Source organism: Nerophis lumbriciformis, linkage group LG18, assembly GCF_033978685.3.
Source record: "Nerophis lumbriciformis linkage group LG18, RoL_Nlum_v2.1, whole genome shotgun sequence".
In the NCBI taxonomy this organism is placed as follows: domain Eukaryota; kingdom Metazoa; phylum Chordata; class Actinopteri; order Syngnathiformes; family Syngnathidae; genus Nerophis; species Nerophis lumbriciformis.
In genome coordinates this window covers 4,500,394-4,522,425 of record NC_084565.2, presented here as the reverse complement: position 1 = coordinate 4,522,425, position 22,032 = coordinate 4,500,394, and the positions used below count along the sequence as shown (strand labels likewise).

At 34.1% G+C, this 22,032-nt stretch overlaps 1 protein-coding gene across 1 annotated transcript in view; it reads right to left on the bottom strand.

The window, feature by feature from the left end:
* ndnf (neuron-derived neurotrophic factor) overlaps nt 1–21,779 on the bottom strand; it is a 51,777-nt gene extending 29,998 nt beyond the window's left edge. The window contains exon 1 of the mRNA XM_061977503.2: nt 21,303–21,779. The gene's annotated coding sequence lies outside the window, so the exon portion shown is untranslated. The remainder of the gene's footprint in view (nt 1–21,302) is intronic.
* Nucleotides 21,780–22,032: the final 253 nt, after the last annotated feature.

Sequence of the window (22,032 nt, the reverse complement as noted above, 5' to 3'; positions counted from 1 at the left end):
TTGATACAGTGTGTGATTAAGTCAATAAGATTTGATACAGTGTGTGATTAAGTCAATAAGATTTGATACAGTGTGTGATTAAGTCCATAAGATTTGATACAGTGTACGATTAAGTCAATGAGATTTGATACAGTGTGTGATTAAGTCGATAAGATTCGATCCAATTTACGATTAAGTCGATAAGATTTGATACAGTGTGTGATTAAATCGATAAGATTCGATACAGTGTACGATCAAGTCGATAAGATTTGATACAGTCTAAGAAGAAGTCGATAAGATTTGATACAGTGTACGATTAAGTCGATAAGATTTGATACAGCGTGCAATTAAGTCGATGAGATTTGATCCAGTTTGTGATTAAGTCGATAAGATTCGATCCAGTTTACGATTAAGTCGATAAGATTTGATACAGTGTGTGATTAAGTCAAGAGAATTGGATACAGTGTATGATTAAGTCGATAAGATTTGATACAGTGTGATTAAGTCGATAAGATTCGATCCAGTTCACGATTAAGTCGATAAGATTTGATACAGTGTGTGATTAAGTAGATAAGATTTGATACAGTGTGTGATTAAGTCCATAAGATTTGATACAGTGTGTGATTAATTCGATAAGATACAATCCAATTTACGATTAAGTCGATAAGATTTGATACAGTGTGTGATTAAGTCAAGAGGAGTCGATACAGAGTGTGATTAACTCGATAAGATTTGATACAGTGTACGATTAAGTCGATAAGATTGGATACAGCGTGCAATTAAGTCAATAAGATTTGATCCAGTTTGTGATTAAGTCGATAAGATTCGATCCAGTTTACGATTAAGTCGATAAGATTTGATACAGTGTGTGATTAAGTCCATAAGATTTGATACAGCGTGTGATTAAGTCAATAATATTTGATACAGTGTACGGTTAAGTCCATAAGATTTGATACAGTGTGATTAAGTAGATAAGATTTGATACAGTGTGTAATTAAGTCGATAAGATTCGATCTAGTGTACGATTAAGTCGATAAGATTTGAAAGCAGTGTGTGATTAAGTCAAGAGTATTCGATACAGTGTGTGCTTAGGTCCATAGATTTGATACAGTGTGTGATTAATTCGATAACATTCAATCCAATTTACGATTAAGTCGATAAGATTTGATACAGTGTGTGATTAAGTCAAGAGGATTCGATACAGAGTGTGATTAACTCGATAAGATTCGATCCAGTTTACGATTAAGTCGATAAGATTTGATACAGTGTGTGATTAAGTCAAGAGGATTGGATACAGTGTATGATTAAGTCGATAAGATTTGATACAGTGTGATTAAGTCGATAAGATTCGATCCAGTTCACGATTAAGTCGATAAGATTTGATACAGTGTGTGATTAGGTAGATAAGATTTGATACAGTGTGTGATTAAGTCCATAAGATTTGATACAGTGTGTGATTAATTCGATAAGATACAATCCAATTTACGATTAAGTCGATAAGATTTGAAAGCAGTGTGTGATTAAGTCAAGAGTATTCGATACAGTGTGTGATTAAGTCGATAAGATTTGATACAGTGTACGATTAAGTCGATAAGATTTGATACAGTGTGATTAAGTCGAATAAGATTCGATCCAGTTCACGATTAAGTCGATAAGATTTGATACAGTGTGTGATTAAGTCCATAAGATTTGATACAGTGTGTGATTAAGTCCATAAGATTTGATACAGTGTGTGATTAATTCGATAAGATTCGATCCAGTTTACGATTAAGTCGATAAGATTTGATAAAGTGTGTGATTAAGACAAGAGGATTCGATACAGAGGGTGATTAACTCGATAAGATTTGATACAGTGTACGATTAAGTCGATAAGATTTGATACAGCGTGCAATTAAGTCGATAAGAATTGATCCAGTTTGTGATTAAATCGATAAGATTCGATCCAGTTTACGATTAAGTCAATAAGATTTGATACAGTGTGTGATTAAGTCAAGAGGATTGGATACAGTGTATGATTAAGTCGATAAGATTTGATACAGTGTGATTAAGTCGATAAGATTCGATCTAGTTCACGATTAAGTCAATAAGATTTGATACAGTGTGTGATTAAGTCAAGAGGATTAGATACAGTGTGGGATTAAGTCGATAAGATTTGATACAGTGTGTGATTAAGTCCATAAGATTTGATACAGTGTGTGATTAAATCGATAAGATACAATCCAATTTACGATTAAGTCAATAAGATTTGATACAGTGTTTGATTAAGTCCAGAAAATTCGATACAGAGTGTGATTAAGTCGATAAGATTTGATACAGTGTACGATTAAGTCGATAAGATTTGATACAGTGTGTGATTAAGTCAAAAAGATTTGATCCAGTTTGTGATTAAGTCGATAAGATTTGATACAGGGTGATTAAGTCGATAAGATTCGATCCAGTTTACGATTAAGTCGATAAGAATTGAAAGCATTGTGTGATTAAGTCAAGAGGATTCGATACAGTGTGTGATTAAGTCGATAAGATTTGATAAAGTGTGTGATTAATTCGATAAGATTCAATCCAATTTACGATTAAGTCGATAAGATTTGATACAGTGTGTGATTAAATCGATAAGATACAATCCAATTTACGATTAAGTCAATAAGATTTGATACAGTGTTTGATTAAGTCCAGAGGATTCGATACAGAGTGTGATTAAGTCGATAAGATTTCATACAGTGTACGATTAAGTCGATAAGATTTGATACAATGTGTGATTAAGTCAAAAAGATTTGATCCAGTTTGTGATTAAGTCGATAAGATTTGATACAGGGTGATTAAGTCGATAAGATTCGATCCAGTTTACGATTAAGTCGATAAGAATTGAAAGCATTGTGTGATTAAGTCAAGAGGATTCGATACAGTGTGTGATTAAGTCGATACGATTTGATAAAGTGTGTGATTAATTCGATAAGATTCAATCCAATTTACGATTAAGTCGATAAGATTTGATACAGTGTGTGATTAAGTCAAGAGGATTCGATACAGAGTGTGATTAAATCGATAAGATTTGATACAGTGTACGATTAAGTCGATAAGATTTGATACAGCGTGAATAAGCGGTAGAAAATGGATGGATGGATGCAATTAAGTCAATAAGATTTGATCCAGTTTGTGATTAAGTCGATAAGATTCGATCCAGTTTACGATTAAGTCGATAAGATTTGATACAGTGTGTGATTAAGTCAAGAGGATTGGATACAGTGTATGATTAAGTCGATAAGATTTGATACAGTGTGATTAAGTCGATAAGATTCGATCCAGTTCACGATTAAGTCGATAAGATTTGATACAGTGTACGATTAAGTCGATAAGATTTCATACAATGTGTAATTAAGTCGATAAGATTTGATACAGTGTGTGATTAATTCGATAAGATTCAATCCAATTTACGATTAAGTCAATAAGATTTGATACAGTGTGTGATTAATTCGATAAGATTCAGTCCAATTTACGATTAAGTCAATAAGATTAGATACAGTGTGTGATTAAATCCATAACATTTGATACACTGTGTGATTAAGTCCATAAAATTTGATACAGTGTGTGATTAAGTCAAGAGGATTCGATACAGTGTGTGATTAAGTCCATAACATTTGATACACTGTGTGATTAAGTCCATAAAATTTGATACAGCGGATGATTAAGTCCATAAGATTGGATACAGTGTTCTTAAGTTGATAAGATTTGATACGATGTGTAATTAAGGTGATAATATTCGATCCATTGTACGATTAAGTCGATAAGATTTGATCCTGTTTGTGATTAAGTCGATAAGATTCAATCCAGTTTACGATTAAGTCGATAAGATTTGATACAGTGTGTGATTAAATTGATAAGATTCGATACAGTGTACGATTAAGTCGATAAGATTTGATCCAGTGTACGATTAAGTCGGTAAGATTTGATACAGTGTGTGATTAAGTCGATAAGATTTGATACATTGTGTGATTAAGTCCATAAGACTTGATACAATGTACGATTAAGTCGATAAGATTTGACACAGTGTGTGATTAAGTCGGTAAGATTTGATACAGTTTACGATTAAGTCGATAAGATTTGAAACAGTGTACGATTAAGTCGATAAGATTTGATACAGTGTGTGATTAAGTCAATAGGATTCGATCCAGTGTACGATTAAGTCCATAAGATTTGATACAGTATGTGATTAATTTGATAAGATTCAATCCAATTTACGATTAAGTCCATAAGATTTGATACAGTGTGTGATTAGGTCAAGAGGATTCGATACAGTGTGTGATTAAGTCCATAAGATTTGATACAGTGTACGATTAAGTCGATAATATTTGATACAGTGTGTGATTAAGTCCATAAAATTTGATAGTGTATGACTAAGTCCATAAGATTTGATACAGTGTGTAATTAAGTCGATAAAATTCGATACAGTGTGTAATTAAGTCGATAGGATTCGGTCCAGTGTACGATTAAGTCGATAAGATTTGATCCGGTGTACGATTAGGTCTATAAGATTTGATACAGTGTGTGATTTAGTTGATAAGATTCGATCCTGTGTACGATTAAGTCCATAAGATTTGATACAGTGTGTAATTAAGTCAATAAGATTCAATCTAATGTACAATTAAGTCGATATTTGATACAGTGTACGATTAAGTCGATAAGATGTGATACAGTGTACGATTAAGTCGATAAGATTTGATAGAGTGTGTGATTAAGTCAAGAGGATTAGATACAGTGTATGATTAAGTTGATAAGATTTAATACAGCGTGATTAAGTCGATAAGATTCTATCCAGTTTACGATTAAGTCGATAAGATTTGATCCTGTTTGTGATTAAGTCGATAAGATTCAATCCAGTTTACGATTAAGTCGATAAGATTTGATACAGTGTGTGATTAAGTCAATAGGATTCGATCCAGTGTACGATTAAGTCCATAAGATTTGATACAGTATGTGATTAATTTGATAAGATTCAATCCAATTTACGATTAAGTCCATAAGATTTGATACAGTGTGTGATTAGGTCAAGAGGATTCGATACAGTGTGTGATTAAGTCGATAAAATTCGATACAGTGTGTAATTAAGTCGATAGGATTCGATCCAGTGTACGATTAAGTCGATAATATTTGATACAGTGTGTGATTAAGTCCATAAAATTTGATAGTGTATGACTAAGTCCATAAGATTTGATACAGTGTGTAATTAAGTCGATAAAATTCGATACAGTGTGTAATTAAGTCGATAGGATTCGATCCAGTGTACGATTAAGTCGATAAGATTGGATAGAGTGTACGATTAAGTCCATAAGATTCGATACAGTGTGATTAAGTGGATAAGATTAGATACGGTGTGTAATTAAGTCGATAAGATTCGATCCAGTGTACGATTAAGTCGATAAGATTTGATCCGGTGTACGATTAGGTCTATAAGATTTGATACAGTGTGTGATTTAGTTGATAAGATTCGATCCTGTGTACGATTAAGTCCATAAGATTTGATACAGTGTGTAATTAAGTCAATAAGATTCAATCTAATGTACAATTAAGTCGATATTTGATACAGTGTACGATTAAGTCGATAAGATGTGATGCAGTGTACGATTAAGTCGATAAGATTTGATAGAGTGTGTGATTAAGTCAAGAGGATTAGATACAGTGTATGATTAAGTTGATAAGATTTAATACAGCGTGATTAAGTCGATAAGATTCTATCCAGTTTACGATTAAGTCGATAAGATTTGATCCTGTTTGTGATTAAGTCGATAAGATTCAATCCAGTTTACGATTAAGTCGATAAGATTTGATACAGTGTGTGATTAAATTGATAAGATTCGATACAGTGTACGATTAAGTCGATAAGATTTGATCCAGTGTACGATTAAGTCGATAATATTTGATAGAGTGTACGATTAAGTCCATAAGATTTGATACAGTTTACGATTAAGTCGATAAGATTTGAAACAGTGTACGATTAAGTCGATAAGATTTGATACAGTGTGTGATTAAATTGATAAGATTAGATACAGTGTACGATTAAGTCGATAAGATTTGATCCAGTGTACGATTAAGTCGATAATATTTGATAGAGTGTACGATTAAGTCCATAAGATTTGATACAGTTTACGATTAAGTCGATAAGATTTGAAACAGTGTACGATTAAGTCGATAAGATTTGATACAGTGTGTGATTAAGTCAATAGGATTCGATCCAGTGTACGATTAAGTCCATAAGATTTGATACAGTATGTGATTAATTTGATAAGATTCAATCCAATTTACGATTAAGTCCATAAGATTTGATACAGTGTGTGATTAGGTCAAGAGGATTCGATACAGTGTGTGATTAAGTCCATAAGATTTGATACAGTGTACGATTAAGTCGATAATATTTGATACAGTGTGTGATTAAGTCCATAAAATTTGATAGTGTATGACTAAGTCCATAAGATTTGATACAGTGTGTAATTAAGTCGATAAAATTCGATACAGTGTGTAATTAAGTCAATAGGATTCGATCCAGTGTACGATTAAGTCGATAAGATTGGATAGAGTGTACGATTAAGTCCATAAGATTCGATACAGTGTGATTAAGTGGATAAGATTAGATACGGTGTGTAATTAAGTCGATAAGATTCGATCCAGTGTACGATTAAGTCGATAAGATTTGATCCGGTGTACGATTAGGTCTATAAGATTTGATACAGTGTGTGATTTAGTTGATAAGATTCGATCCTGTGTACGATTAAGTCCATAAGATTTGATACAGTGTGTAATTAAGTCAATAAGATTCAATCTAATGTACAATTAAGTCGATATTTGATACAGTGTACGATTAAGTCGATAAGATGTGATACAGTGTACGATTAAGTCGATAAGATTTGATAGAGTGTGTGATTAAGTCAAAAGGATTAGATACAGTGTATGATTAAGTTGATAAGATTTAATACAGCGTGATTAAGTCGATAAGATTCTATCCAGTTTACGATTAAGTCGATAAGATTTGATCCTGTTTGTGATTAAGTCGATAAGATTCAATCCAGTTTACGATTAAGTCGATAAGATTTGATACAGTGTGTGATTAAATTGATAAGATTCGATACAGTGTACGATTAAGTCGATAAGATTTGATCCAGTGTACGATTAAGTCGATAATATTTGATAGAGTGTACGATTAAGTCCATAAGATTTGATACAGTGTGATTAAGTGGATAAGATTTGATACAGTGTGTAATTAAGTCGATAAAATTCGATACAGTGTGTAATTAAGTCGATAGGATTCGGTCCAGTGTACGATTAAGTCGATAAGATTGGATAGAGTGTACGATTAAGTCCATAAGATTCGATACAGTGTGATTAAGTGGATAAGATTAGATACGGTGTGTAATTAAGTCGATAAGATTCGATCCAGTGTACGATTAAGTCGATAAGATTTGATCCGGTGTACGATTAGGTCTATAAGATTTGATACAGTGTGTGATTTAGTTGATAAGATTCGATCCTGTGTACGATTAAGTCCATAAGATTTGATACAGTGTGTAATTAAGTCAATAAGATTCAATCTAATGTACAATTAAGTCGATATTTGATACAGTGTACGATTAAGTCGATAAGATTTGATAGAGTGTGTGATTAAGTCAAGAGGATTAGATACAGTGTATGATTAAGTTGATAAGATTTAATACAGCGTGATTAAGTCGATAAGATTCGATCCAGTTTACGATTAAGTCGATAAGATTTGATCCTGTTTGTGATTAAGTCGATAAGATTCAATCCAGTTTACGATTAAGTCGATAAGATTTGATACAGTGTGTGATTAAATTGATAAGATTCGATACAGTGTACGATTAAGTCGATAAGATTTGATCCAGTGTACGATTAAGTCGATAATATTTGATAGAGTGTACGATTAAGTCCATAAGATTTGATACAGTGTGATTAAGTGGATAAGATTTGATACAGTGTGTAATTAAGTCGATAAGATTTGATACAGTGTACGATTAAGTCAATTTTTTTAAAGTTAATATCAAACTGTCACACACACACACACTCTCTATTAGCCTATATATCTGATTTATGACACCTAGAGACTTACAAAGTGAGAATAAATAGATATGATCAAATTAATATCAATCTCATGTAGATTCACGAGACATTTTGAGAGATAATAAGTAGAGGAGGAACCACAGATCCCTTCCCCATCAACAACAATGCTTACCAAGCCGACTTTGTGTGAAGACAACAACAATTACTTTGAACAATTATGATCCAGATCCAGAAGAGGATGAGCAATACGTTTTAGAAGCAGAGTAGTTTTATTGTGACACTTTAGCATTAGCAGCATTGCTAGCTGCTAAACATACAGACTAACCATCATTTATAAAAATAGTTTTATTGTGACGCGATTGTTGTGTGTAGGCATGTTGTCAAGTGTTTGTCATTCCAAAGACCACTAGAGGAATATTTCCTTGATCTACAACACACAACCTGGGTACTAGCTAACATAGCACAATGAAACACAGGTAGCACAATCAGGTAGCACAATGAAACACAGGTAGCACAATGAAACACAGGTAGCACAATGAAACACAGGTAGCACAATCAGGTAGCACAATGAAACACAGGTAGCACAATCAGGTAGCACAATGAAACACAGGTAGCACAATCAGGTAGCACAATGAAACACAGGTAGCACAATCAGGTAGCACAATGAAACACAGGTAGCACAATCAGGTAGCACAATGAAACACAGGTAGCACAATCAGGTAGCACAATGAAACACAGGTAGCACAATCAGGTAGCACAATGAAACACAGGTAGCACAATCAGGTAGCACAATGAAACACAGGTAGCACAATCAGGTAGCACAATGAAACACAGGTAGCACAATCAGGTAGCACAATGAAACACAGGTAGCACAATGGAACACAGGTAACACAATCAGGTAGCACAATGGAACACAGGTAACACAATCAGGTAGCACAATGGAACACAGGTAGCACAATGAAACACAGGTACCACAATGAAACACAGGTAGCACAATCAGGTAGCACAATGAAACACAGGTAACACAATCAGGTAGCACAATGGAACACAGGTAGCACAATCAGGTAGCACAATGAAACACAGGTAGCACAATGAAACACAGGTAGCACAATCAGGTAGCACAATGAAACACAGGTAGCACAATGAGGTAGCACAATGAAACACGGGTAGCACAATGAGGTAGCACAATGAAACACAGGTAGCACAATGAAACACGGGTAGCACAATGAGGTAGCACAATGAAACACAGATAGCACAATCAGGTAGCACAATGAAACACAGGTAGCACAATGAGGTAGCACAATGAAACACAGGTAGCACAATGAGGTAGCACAATGATACACATGTAACACAATGAAACACATGTAGCACAGGTAGTACAATGAAACACAGGTAGCACAATGAGGTAGCACAATGAAACACATGTAGCACAATGAGGTAGCATAATGAAACAGGTGACACACTGAAACACAGGTAGCACAATGAAACAAATGTAACACAATGAAACACAGGTAGCACAATGAGGTAGCACAATGAGGTAGCACAATGAGGTAGCACAATGAAACAAAGGTAGCACAATGAGGTAGCACAATGAAACACATGTAACACAATGAAGCACAGGTAGCACAATGAAACACAGGTAGCACAATGAGGTAGCACAATGAAACACATGTAGCACAATGAGGTAGCATAATGAAACACAGGTAACACACTGAAACACAGGTAGCACAATGAAACAAATGTAACACAATGAAACACAGGTAGCACAATGAGGTAGCACAATGAAACACAGATAGCACAATGAAACACAGGTAGCACAATGAGGTAGCACAATGAAACACAGATAGCACAATGAAACACAGGTAGCACAATGAGGTAGCACAATGAAACACAGATAGCACAATGAAACACAGGTAGCACAATGAGGTAGCACAATGAAACACAGGTAGCACAATGAGGTAACACAATGAGGTAGCACAATGAAACACAGGTAGCACAATGAGGTAACACAATGAGGTAGCACAATGAAACACAGGTAGCACAATGAAGTAGCACAATGAAACACAGGTAGCACAATGAGGTAGCACAATGAGGTAGCACAATGAGGTAGCACAATGAAACAGATGTAGCACAATGAGGTAGCACAATGAAACACATGTAGCACAATGAAACACATGTAACACAGGTAGCACAATGAGATAGCACAATGAGGTAGCACAATGAAACACGGGTAGCACAATGAGGTAGCACAATGAAAAACAGGTAGCACAATGAAACATGTAACACAATGAAACACAGGTAGCAGAATGAGGTAGCATAATGAGGTAGCACAATCAAACACAGGTAGCACAATGAAACACAGATAGCACAATGAGGTAGCACAATGAAACACAGATAACACAATGAAACACAGGTAGCACAATGAGGTAGCACAATGAAACACAGGTAGCACAATGAAACACAGGTAGCACAATGAAACACAGGTAGCACAATGAGGTAGCACAATGAAACACAGGTAGCACAATGAGGTAGCACAATGAGGTAGCACAATGAAACACATGTAGCACAATGAAACACATGTAACACAGGTAGCACAATGAGATAGCACAATGAGGTAGCACAATGAAACACGGGTAGCACAATGAGGTAGCACAATGAAAAACAGGTAGCACAATGAAACATGTAACACAATGAAACACAGGTAGCAGAATGAGGTAGCATAATGAGGTAGCACAATCAAACACAGGTAGCACAATGAAACACAGATAGAACAATGAGGTAGCACAATGAAACACAGATAACACAATGAAACACAGGTAGCACAATGAGGTAGCACAATGAAACACAGGTAGCACAATGAAACACAGGTAGCACAATGAAACACAGGTAGCACAATGAGGTAGCACAATGAAACACAGGTAGCACAATGAGGTAGCACAATGAAGTAGCACAATGAAACACAGGTAGCACAATGAGGTAGCACAATGAAACACAGGTAGCACAATGAGGTAGCACAATGAAACACAGATAGCACAATGAGATAGCACAATGAGGTAGCACAATGAAACACATGTAGCACAATGAGGTAGCACAATGAAACACAGGTAGCACAATGAAACACATGTAACACAGGCAGCACAATGAGATAGCACAATGAGGTAGCACAATGAAACACGGGTAGCACAATGAGGTAGCACAATGAAAAACAGGTAGCACAATGAAACATGTAACACAATGAAACACAGGTAGCACAATGAGGTAGCACAATGAGGTAGCATAATGAGGTAGCACAATCAAACACAGGTAGCACAATGAAACACAGATAGCACAATGAGGTAGCACAATGAAACACAGGTAGCACAATGAGATAGCACAATGAGGTAGCACAATGAAACACAGGTAGCACAATGAAACACAGGTAGCACAATGAGGTAGCACAATGAAACACAGGTAGCACAATGAGGTAGCACAATGAAACACATGTAACACAATGAAACACATGTAGCACAATGAAGCACAGGTAGTACAATGAAACACAGGTAGCACAATGAAACACATGTAGCACAATGAGGTAGCACAATGAAACACGTAGCACAATGAAACACAGGTAACACAATGAAACACATGTAACACAATGAAACACAGGTAGCACAATGAGGTAGCACAATGAGGTAGCACAATGAAACACAGGTAGCACAATGAGGTAGCACAATGAAACACAGGTAGCACAATGAAACACAGGTAGCACAATCAAACAGGTAGCACAATCAAACACAGGTAACACAATCAAACACAGATAGCACAAAGAGGTAGCACAATGAAACACAGGTAGCACAATGAAACACAGATAACACAATGAGGTAGCACAATGAAACACAGGTAGCACAATGAAACACAGATAGCACAATGAAACACAGGTAGCACAATGAGGTAGCACAATGAAACACAGGTAGCACAATGAGGTAGCACAATGAAACACAGGTAGCACAATGAAACACAGATAGCACAATGAGGTAGCACAATGAAACACAGGTAGCACAATGAGGTAGCACAATAAAACACAGGTAGCACAATGTGGTAGCACAATGAAACACAGGTAGCACAATGAGGTAGCACAATGAAACACAGGTAGCACAATGAGGTAGCACAATGAAACACAGGTAGCACAATGAGGTAGCACAATCAAACACAGGTAGCACAATCAAACACAGGTAGCACAATCAAACACAGGTAGCACAATGAGGTAGCACAATGAAACACAGGTAGCACAATGAGGTAGCACAATGAAACACAGGTAGCACAATGAGGTAGCACAATGACAATGGCAAGACAACGAAAAATAAGGGCGATGATTGATCTAACACCAGGTGAGAACATTAACCTAAAGGGAGGACAGGTGTGTAGACAGGTGTGTGGACATGTGTGTGGACATGTGTGTAGACAGGTGTGTGGACAGGTGTGTGGACAGGTGTGTGGACAGGTGTGTGGACATGTGCGTGGACATGTGTGTAGACACGTGTGTAGACATGTGTGTAGGCATGTGTGTGGACAGGTGTGTAGGCATGTGTGTAGACAGGTGTGTAGACAAGTGTGTAGACATGTGTGTGGAAATGTGTGTAGACAGGCGTGTAGACACGTGTGTAGACATGTGTGTAGACAGGTGGGTAGACAGGTGTGTAAACAGGTGTGTAGACAGGTATGTAGACAGGTGTGTGGACGTGTGTAGACAGGTGTGTGGACAGGTATGTGGACAGGTGTGTAGACAGATGTGTAGACGTGTGTGTGGACATGTGTTAAGACAGGTGTGTGGACAGGTGTGTGGACAGGTGTGTAGACAGGTGTGTAGCTATCGCCCCTAGCAACAAAAGGTAAACAACAAAACACAGGAAACACAAGCAAATAATATCACGCTAACAACAAAAGATATGATCTGCTGCAACACATCATTACAGCATCAGCATTTTATTTTGAAACATTTTGTTCCTCAAGCATGCTTCTTGTCAACACATGATTTTATTTTGAAACATTTTGTTCCTCTAGCATGCTTCTTGTTAACACATGATTTTATTTTGAAACATTTTGTTCCTCTCGCGTGCTTCTTGTCAACACATGATTTTATTTTATTTTGAAACATTTTGTCCCACTAGCATGCTTCTTGTGAACACATGATTTTATTTTGAAACATTGTGTTCCTCTATGATGCTTCTTGTCAACACATGATTTTAATTTATTTTGAAACATTTTGTTCCTCTATGATGCTTCTTGTTAACACATGATTTTCTTTTGAAACATTTTGTTCCACTACCATGCTTCTCGTCAACACATGATTTTATATTATTTTGAAACATTTTGTTCCATTAGCGTGCTTCCTGTCAACACATGATTTTATTTTGAAACATTTTGTTCCTCTATCATGCTTCTTGGCAACACATTATTTTACTTTGAAACATTTTGTTTCTCTATCAAGCTTCTTGTCAACAAATTATTTTATTTTGAAACATGTTGTTTCTTTACAATGCTTTATGCCGATACATTATTTTATTTTGAAACATTTCTTCTCTATCATGCTTCTTGGCAACACATTATTTTATTTTGAAACATTTTGTTTCTCTATCATGCTTCTTGTCAACAAAATATTTTGTTTTGAAACATGTTGTTTCTTTACAATGCTTTATGCCGATACATTATTTTATTTTGAAGACTTATTAAAATGAATATTCGACCTATGTGTGACCAACATTAAAATGATTATTCGACATGATTTTGACGAACATTCAAATGATTATTCGACATGATCGTGACCAACATTAAAATGATTATTCGACATGAATGTGACCGACATTAAAATGATTATTCGACATGATCATGACCAACATTCAAATGATTATTCGACATGATTTTGACCAACATTCAAATGATTATTCGACATGATCGTGACCAACATTAAAATCATTATTCGACATGAATGTGACCGACATTAAAATGATTATTCGACATGATCGTGACCAACATTAAAATGATTATTCGACATGATTGTGACCAACATTAAAATGATTATTCGACATGATCGTGACCAACATGAAAATGATTATTCGACATGATTGTGACCGACATTAAAATTATTATTTGACATAAATGTGACCAACAATCAAACGATTATTCGACATGATTGTGACCAACATTAAAATGAATATTGGACATGATCGTGACCAACATTAAAATGATTGTTACCAACATTAAAATGAATATTCGACATGAATGTGACCAACATTAAAATGATTATTCGACATGATCGTGACCAACATGAAAATGATTGTTACCGACATTAAAATTATTATTCGACGTAATTGTGACCAACATTAAAATGATTATTCGACATGATCGTGACCAACATTAAAATGATTATTCGACATGATCGTGACCAACATGAAAATGATTGTTACCGACATTAAAATTATTATTCGACGTAATTGTGACCAACATTAAATGATTATTCGACATGATCGTGACCAACATGAAAATGATTATTCGACATGAATGTGACCAATATTAAAATGATTATTCGACATGATCGTGACCAACATGAAAATGATTATTCGACATGAATGTGACCAATATTAAAATGATTATTCGACATGATCGTGACCAACATTAAAATTATTATTCGACATGAATGTGACCGACATTAAAATGATTATTCGACGTGATTGTAACCAACATTAAAACGATTATTCGACATGATCGTGACCAACATTAAAATGATTATTCGACATGATTGTGACCAACATTAAAATGATTATTCGACATGATCGTGACCAACATGAAAATGATTGTTACCGACATTAAAATTATTATTCGACGTAATTGTGACCAACATTAAAATGATTATTCGACATGATTGTGACCAACATGAAAATGATTATTCGACATGAATGTGACCAATATTAAAATGATTATTCGACATGATTGTGACCAACATTAAAATGATTATACGACATGATTAGGTCCAACATTGAAATGATTGTTACCGACATTAAAATTATTATTCGACGTAATTGTGACCAACATTAAAATGATTATTCGACATGATTGTAACCAACAATAAAATGATTATTCGACATAAATGTGACCAACATTCAAACGATTATTCGACATGATTGTGACCAACATTAAAATGATTATTCGACATGATCGTGACCAACATTAAAATGATTGTTACCAACATTAAAATGAATATTCGACATGAATGTGACCAACATTAAAAAGATTATTCGACATGATTGTGACCAACATTAAAATGATTATTCGACATGATTGTGACCAACATTAAAATGATTGTTACCGATATTAAAATTATTATTCGACGTAATTGTGACCAACATTAAAATGATTATTCGACATGATTGTGACCAACATGAAAATGATTATTCAACATTAATGTGACCAATATTAAAATGATTATTCGACATGATTGTGACCAACATTAAAATGATTATTCGACATGATTGTGACCAACATTAAAATGATTATTCGACATGATCGTGACCAACATTAAAATGATTATTCGACATGATCGTGACCAACATGAAAATGATTGTTACCGACATTAAAATTATTATTCGACGTAATTGTGACCAACATTAAAATGATTATTCGACATGATTGTGACCAACATGAAAATGATTATTCGACATGAATGTGACCAATATTAAAATGATTATTCGACATGATTGTGACCAACATTAAAATGATTATACGACATGATTAGGTCCAACATTGAAATGATTGTTACCGACATTAAAATTATTATTCGACGTAATTGTGACCAACATTAAAATGATTATTCGACATGATTGTGACCAACAATAAAATGATTATTCGACATAAATGTGACCAACATTCAAACGATTATTCGACATGTTTGTGACCAACATTAAAATGATTATTCGACATGATCATGACCAACATTAAAATGATTGTTACCAATATTAAAATGAATATTCGACATGAATGTGACCAACATTAAAAAGATTATTCGACATGATTGTGACCAACATTAAAATGATTATTCGACATGATTGTGACCAACATTAAAATGATTGTTACCGATATTAAAATTATTCTTCCACGTAATTGTGACCAACATTAAAATGATTATTCGACATGATTGTGACCAACATGAAAATGATTATTCAACATTAATGTGACCAATATTAAAATGATTATTCGACATGATTGTGACCAACATTAAATTGATTATTCGACATGATCATGACCAACATGAAAATGATTGTTACCGATATTAAAATTATTATTTGACGTAATTGTGACCAACATTAAAATGATTATTCGACATGATTGTGACCAACATGAAAATGATTATTCGACATTAATGTGACCAATATTAAAATGATTATTCGACATGATTGTGACCAACATTAAAATGATTATTCGACATGATTAGGACCAACATTGAAATGATTGTTACCGACATTAAAATGATCATTCGACGTTATTGTGACCAACATTAAAATGATTGTCACATAATTAAAATGATTATTCGACGTTATTGTGACCAACATTAAAATGATTATTCGACATGATTGTGACCAACATTCAAATGATTATTCGACAGGATTGTGACCAACATTAAAAGGATTATTCGACGTGATCTTGACCAACATTAAAATGATTATTCGACATGATTGTGACCAACGTTAAAATGATTATTCAACGTTATTGTGACCAACATTAAAATTATTATTTGACGTAATTGTGACCAACATTAAAATGATTATTCGACATGATTGTGACCAACATTAAAATGATTATTCGACGTTATTGTGACCAATATTAAAATGATTGTCACAACATTAAAATGATTATTTGACGTTATTGTGACCAACATTAAAATGATTATTCGACATGATTGTGACCAACATTCAAATGATTATTCGACATGATTGTGACCAACATTAAAATGATTATTCGACGTTATTGTGACCAACATTAAAATGATTATTCGACATGATTGTGACCAACATTAAAATTAATATTTGATGTGATCTTGACGAGCATTAAAATGATTATTCGACATGATTGTGACCGATATAAAAATGATTGTTCGACATGAGTGTGACAAACATTATAATGATTATTCGACATAATTGTGTCTGACATTAAAATGATTGTCACCAATATTTAAAATGATTATTCAACATGATTGTGACCAACATTAAAATGATTATTTGACGTAATTGTGACCAACATTAGAATGATTATTCGACATGATCGTGACCAACATTAGAATGATTATTCGACATGATCGTGACCAACAGTAAAATGATTATTCGACATGATTGTGACCAACATTAAAATGATTATTCGACATGATTGTGACCAACATTAAAATGATCATTCGACATGATTGTGACCAACATTAAAATGATTATTCGACATGAATGTGACCAACATTAAAATGATTATTCGACATAAATGTGACCAACATTAAAATGATTATTCGACATGATTGTGACCAACATTCAAATGATTATTCGACATGATTGTGACCAACATTAAAATGATTATTCAACATGATTTTGACCAACATTAGAATGATTATTCGACATGATTGTGACCAACATTAAAATGATTATTCGACATGATAATGACCAGCATTAAAATGATTATTCGACATGATTGTGACCAACATTAAAATGAATATTTGATGTGATCTTGACGAGCATTAAAATGATTATTCGACATGATTGTGACCGATATAAAAATGATTGTTCGACATGATTGTGACCAACATTAAAATGATCATTCGACACGAATGTGACCAACATTAAAATGATTATTCGACATGATTGTGACCGATATTAAAATGATTGTTCGACATGATTGTGACCAACATTAAAATGATTATTCGACATGACTGTGACCGATATTAAAATGATTGTTCGACATGATTGTGACCAACATTATAATGATTATTCGACATAATTGTGTCTGACATTAAAATGATTGTCACCAATATTTAAAATGATTATTCGACATGATTGTGACCAACATTAAAATGATTATTTGACGTAATTGTGACCAACATTAAAATGATTATTCGACATGATTGTGACCAACATTAAAATGATCATTCGACATGATTGTGACCAACATTAAAACGATTATTCGACATGATCGTGACCAACATTAAAATGATTATCCGACATGATTGTGACCAACATTAAAATGATTATTCGACATGATCGTGACCAACATGAAAATGATTGTTACCGACATTAAAATTATTATTCGACGTAATTGTGACCAACATTAAAATGATTATTCGACATGATTGTGACCAACATGAAAATGATTATTCGACATAAATGTGACCAACATTCAAACGATTATTCGACATGATTGTGACCAACATTAAAATGATTATACGACATGATTAGGTCCAACATTGAAATGATTGTTACCGACATTAAAATTATTATTCGACGTAATTGTGACCAACATTAAAATGATTATTCGACATGATTGTGACCAACAATAAAATGATTATTCGACATAAATGTGACCAACATTCAAACGATTATTCGACATGATTGTGACCAACATTAAAATGATTATTCGACATGATCATGACCAACATTAAAATGATTGTTACCAATATTAAAATGAATATTCGACATGAATGTGACCAACATTAAAAAGATTATTCGACATGATTGTGACCAACATTAAAATGATTATTCGACATGATTGTGACCAACATTAAAATGATTGTTACCGATATTAAAATTATTATTCCACGTAATTGTGACCAACATTAAAATTATTATTCGACATGATTGTGACCAACATGAAAATGATTATTCAACATTAATGTGACCAATATTAAAATGATTATTCGACATGATTGTGACCAACATTAAATTGATTATTCGACATGATCATGACCAACATGAAAATGATTGTTACCGATATTAAAATTATTATTTGACGTAATTGTGACCAACATTAAAATGATTATTCGACATGATTGTGACCAACATGAAAATGATTATTCGACATGATTAGGACCAACATTGAAATGATTGTTACCGACATTAAAATGATCATTCGACGTTATTGTGACCAACATTAAAATGATTGTCACATAATTAAAATGATTATTCGACGTTATTGTGACCAACATTAAAATGATTATTCGACATGATTGCGACCAACATTCAAATGATTATTCGACATAAATGTGACCAACATTAAAATAATTATTCGACATGATTGTGACCAACGTTAAAATGATTATTCAACGTTATTGTGACCAACATTAAAATTATTATTTGACGTAATTGTGACCAACATTAAAATTATTATTCGACATGATTGTGACCAACATTAAAATGATTATTCGACATGATCGTGACCAACATTAAAATGATCATTCGACATGATTGTGACCAACATTCAAATGATTATTCGACATGATTGTGACCAACATTAAAATGATTATTCGACATGATTGTGACCAACATTAAAATGATTATTCGACGTGATTGTGACCAACATTAAAATGATTATTCGACATGATCGTGACCAACATTAAAATTATTATTCGACATGATTGTGACCAACATTAAAATGATTATTCGACATGATTGTGACCAACATTAAAATGATTATTCGACATGATTGTGACCAACATTAAAATGATTATTCGACATGAATGTGACCAACATTCAAATGATTATTCGACATGATTGTGACCAACATTAAAATGATTATTCGACATGATTGTGACCAACATTAAAATGATTATTCGACGTTATTGTGACCAACATTAAAATAATTGTCACAACATTAAAATGATTATTCGACATGATTGTGACCAACATTAAAATGATTAATCGACGTTATTGTGACCAACATTAAAATGATTATTCGACATGATTGCGACCAACATTGAAATGATTATTCGACGTGATTGTGACCAACATTAAAATCATTATTCTACATGATTGTGAGCAACATTAAAATGATTATTCGACATGATAATGACCAGCATTAAAATGATTATTCGACATGATTGTGACCCACATTAAAATGATTATTCGACATGATTGTGACCAACATTAAAATGATTATTCGACGTTATTGTGACCAACATTAAAATGATTGTCACAACATTAAAATTATTATTCGACATGATTGTAACCAACATTAAAATTATTATTCGACGTTATTGTGACCAACATTAAAATGATTGTCACAACATTAAAATGATTATTCGACATGATTGTGACCAACATTAAAATGATTATTCGACATAATTGTGACCGACATTAAAATGATTATTCGACATAAAAATGACCAACATTAAAATTATTATTCGACGTGATTAAACAAGAAGTATTTAAGGATGGGAGCTGGACCTAGACCTGGACCTGGACCTGGACCTAGACCTAGACCTGGACTGGGACCTAATAAATCTACTTGTCAAAGATGTAGAAGTTCAAGTCCAAGTTGAACTTTCTGTGTTCTTCCATCAGAAGTGGATTTGAGTTCTTTTAAAAATATATTTAACCTTTTTATGATCCATCTCTATTATTAATGTAATCACGTTGCCATGGCGATGATGTCCCGGGGTGTGCGTGATGGTGGTCTACAAGCCTGTGTTTAATGAAGAAATGCTATTTAGTCGGCACAAGTCGATGAAAAAGACCACTTCTTGCTTGGAATGTGAAATCATTTCGATTTCTTTGAAAGACGTTTTAGTGCTTTTGTTCCAACTTTGATCCTCACTTTCCACAACTCTGGTGAAACAATCGGCCCTGAAAGATGATAAAAGTTGTTGTTTGCGGCATCGATCCTTCCTCAACTGTTTGTCGGACACGAATCTGCAGGAGATCGATTCAAAGCTGCAGGAGATCAAAGCGAATTCATTCATCAAAATAAAAACACGTTTTCTTTGCTTTGGTGGTGCGTTCACGGACCAAAAAGCGTTTTCCTGCGAGTTAGTTTTGAATAAAACTTTTTTTTTTTTTTTTTTTTTTTTAGCAAAGCAAAAACAAACAAAAACACACAACAAAAACAACACGCCGTGACTTTTTTTTTCTCCAAAAAAAGACAAGAAGCCACAAAAAAAAAACGTGGGCGAACGGACGGCGACACTTGAACGTCTCACGAGGAGGAGAAGACGAATGAAAATGTTTTTGTGGGGAAAAAAAAAAAAAAAAAAGACAAAATCTTACCTGGAAAAAAGTGATCAAACTTCTTCGAGAATCTTCTCAAAATCCTCCAAAAAAAAATCTCCGGGAAGGCAAAAAAAAAATCAACTTAGTCCTCGATGTCAAAAACGGTCTTCAAGCTCCGCTCGCCGCTTTCAACACAAATACTTTTTACACACTAATACTTCTACTTTATACACGCTAATACTCACTTCCACACACTAACACTACTACTTTATACACGCTAATACTCACTTCTACACACTAATACTACGACTTTATACACGCTAATACTCACTTCCACACACTAATAAAACTACTTCCTACACGCTAGTACTCACTTCCACACGTCAATACTACTAACTAGTAGTACTACCTCCTAAACACTAAGTAGTACTACCTCCTACACAGTAGTAGTACTACCTTCTAGACAGTAGTAGTAGGTCTACACGCCGATACTAGCTGATACATGCAAGTAGTCGATGCTCTCTACGCGCACATCATCTCTCTGCTGTGCAGTGCGCGCGCACGTGTGTGCGTGCGCGCGCACGTGAGTGTGTGCGCGCGTGCGTGCGCGCGTCCCACCCCCCTGCCGCTGCAATTGAACCCTCAACTGGATTGAAGGTAAAAAATAAAAAAAAAAAAAAAGTTTCCTTGATGACATCTTGGTACAATTATACTGCCAAGACAGAAAGTTGTACTGCAGTACTCGAGTATTGCAATACTTTCATGCAGGAATACTATTTACCCTGAC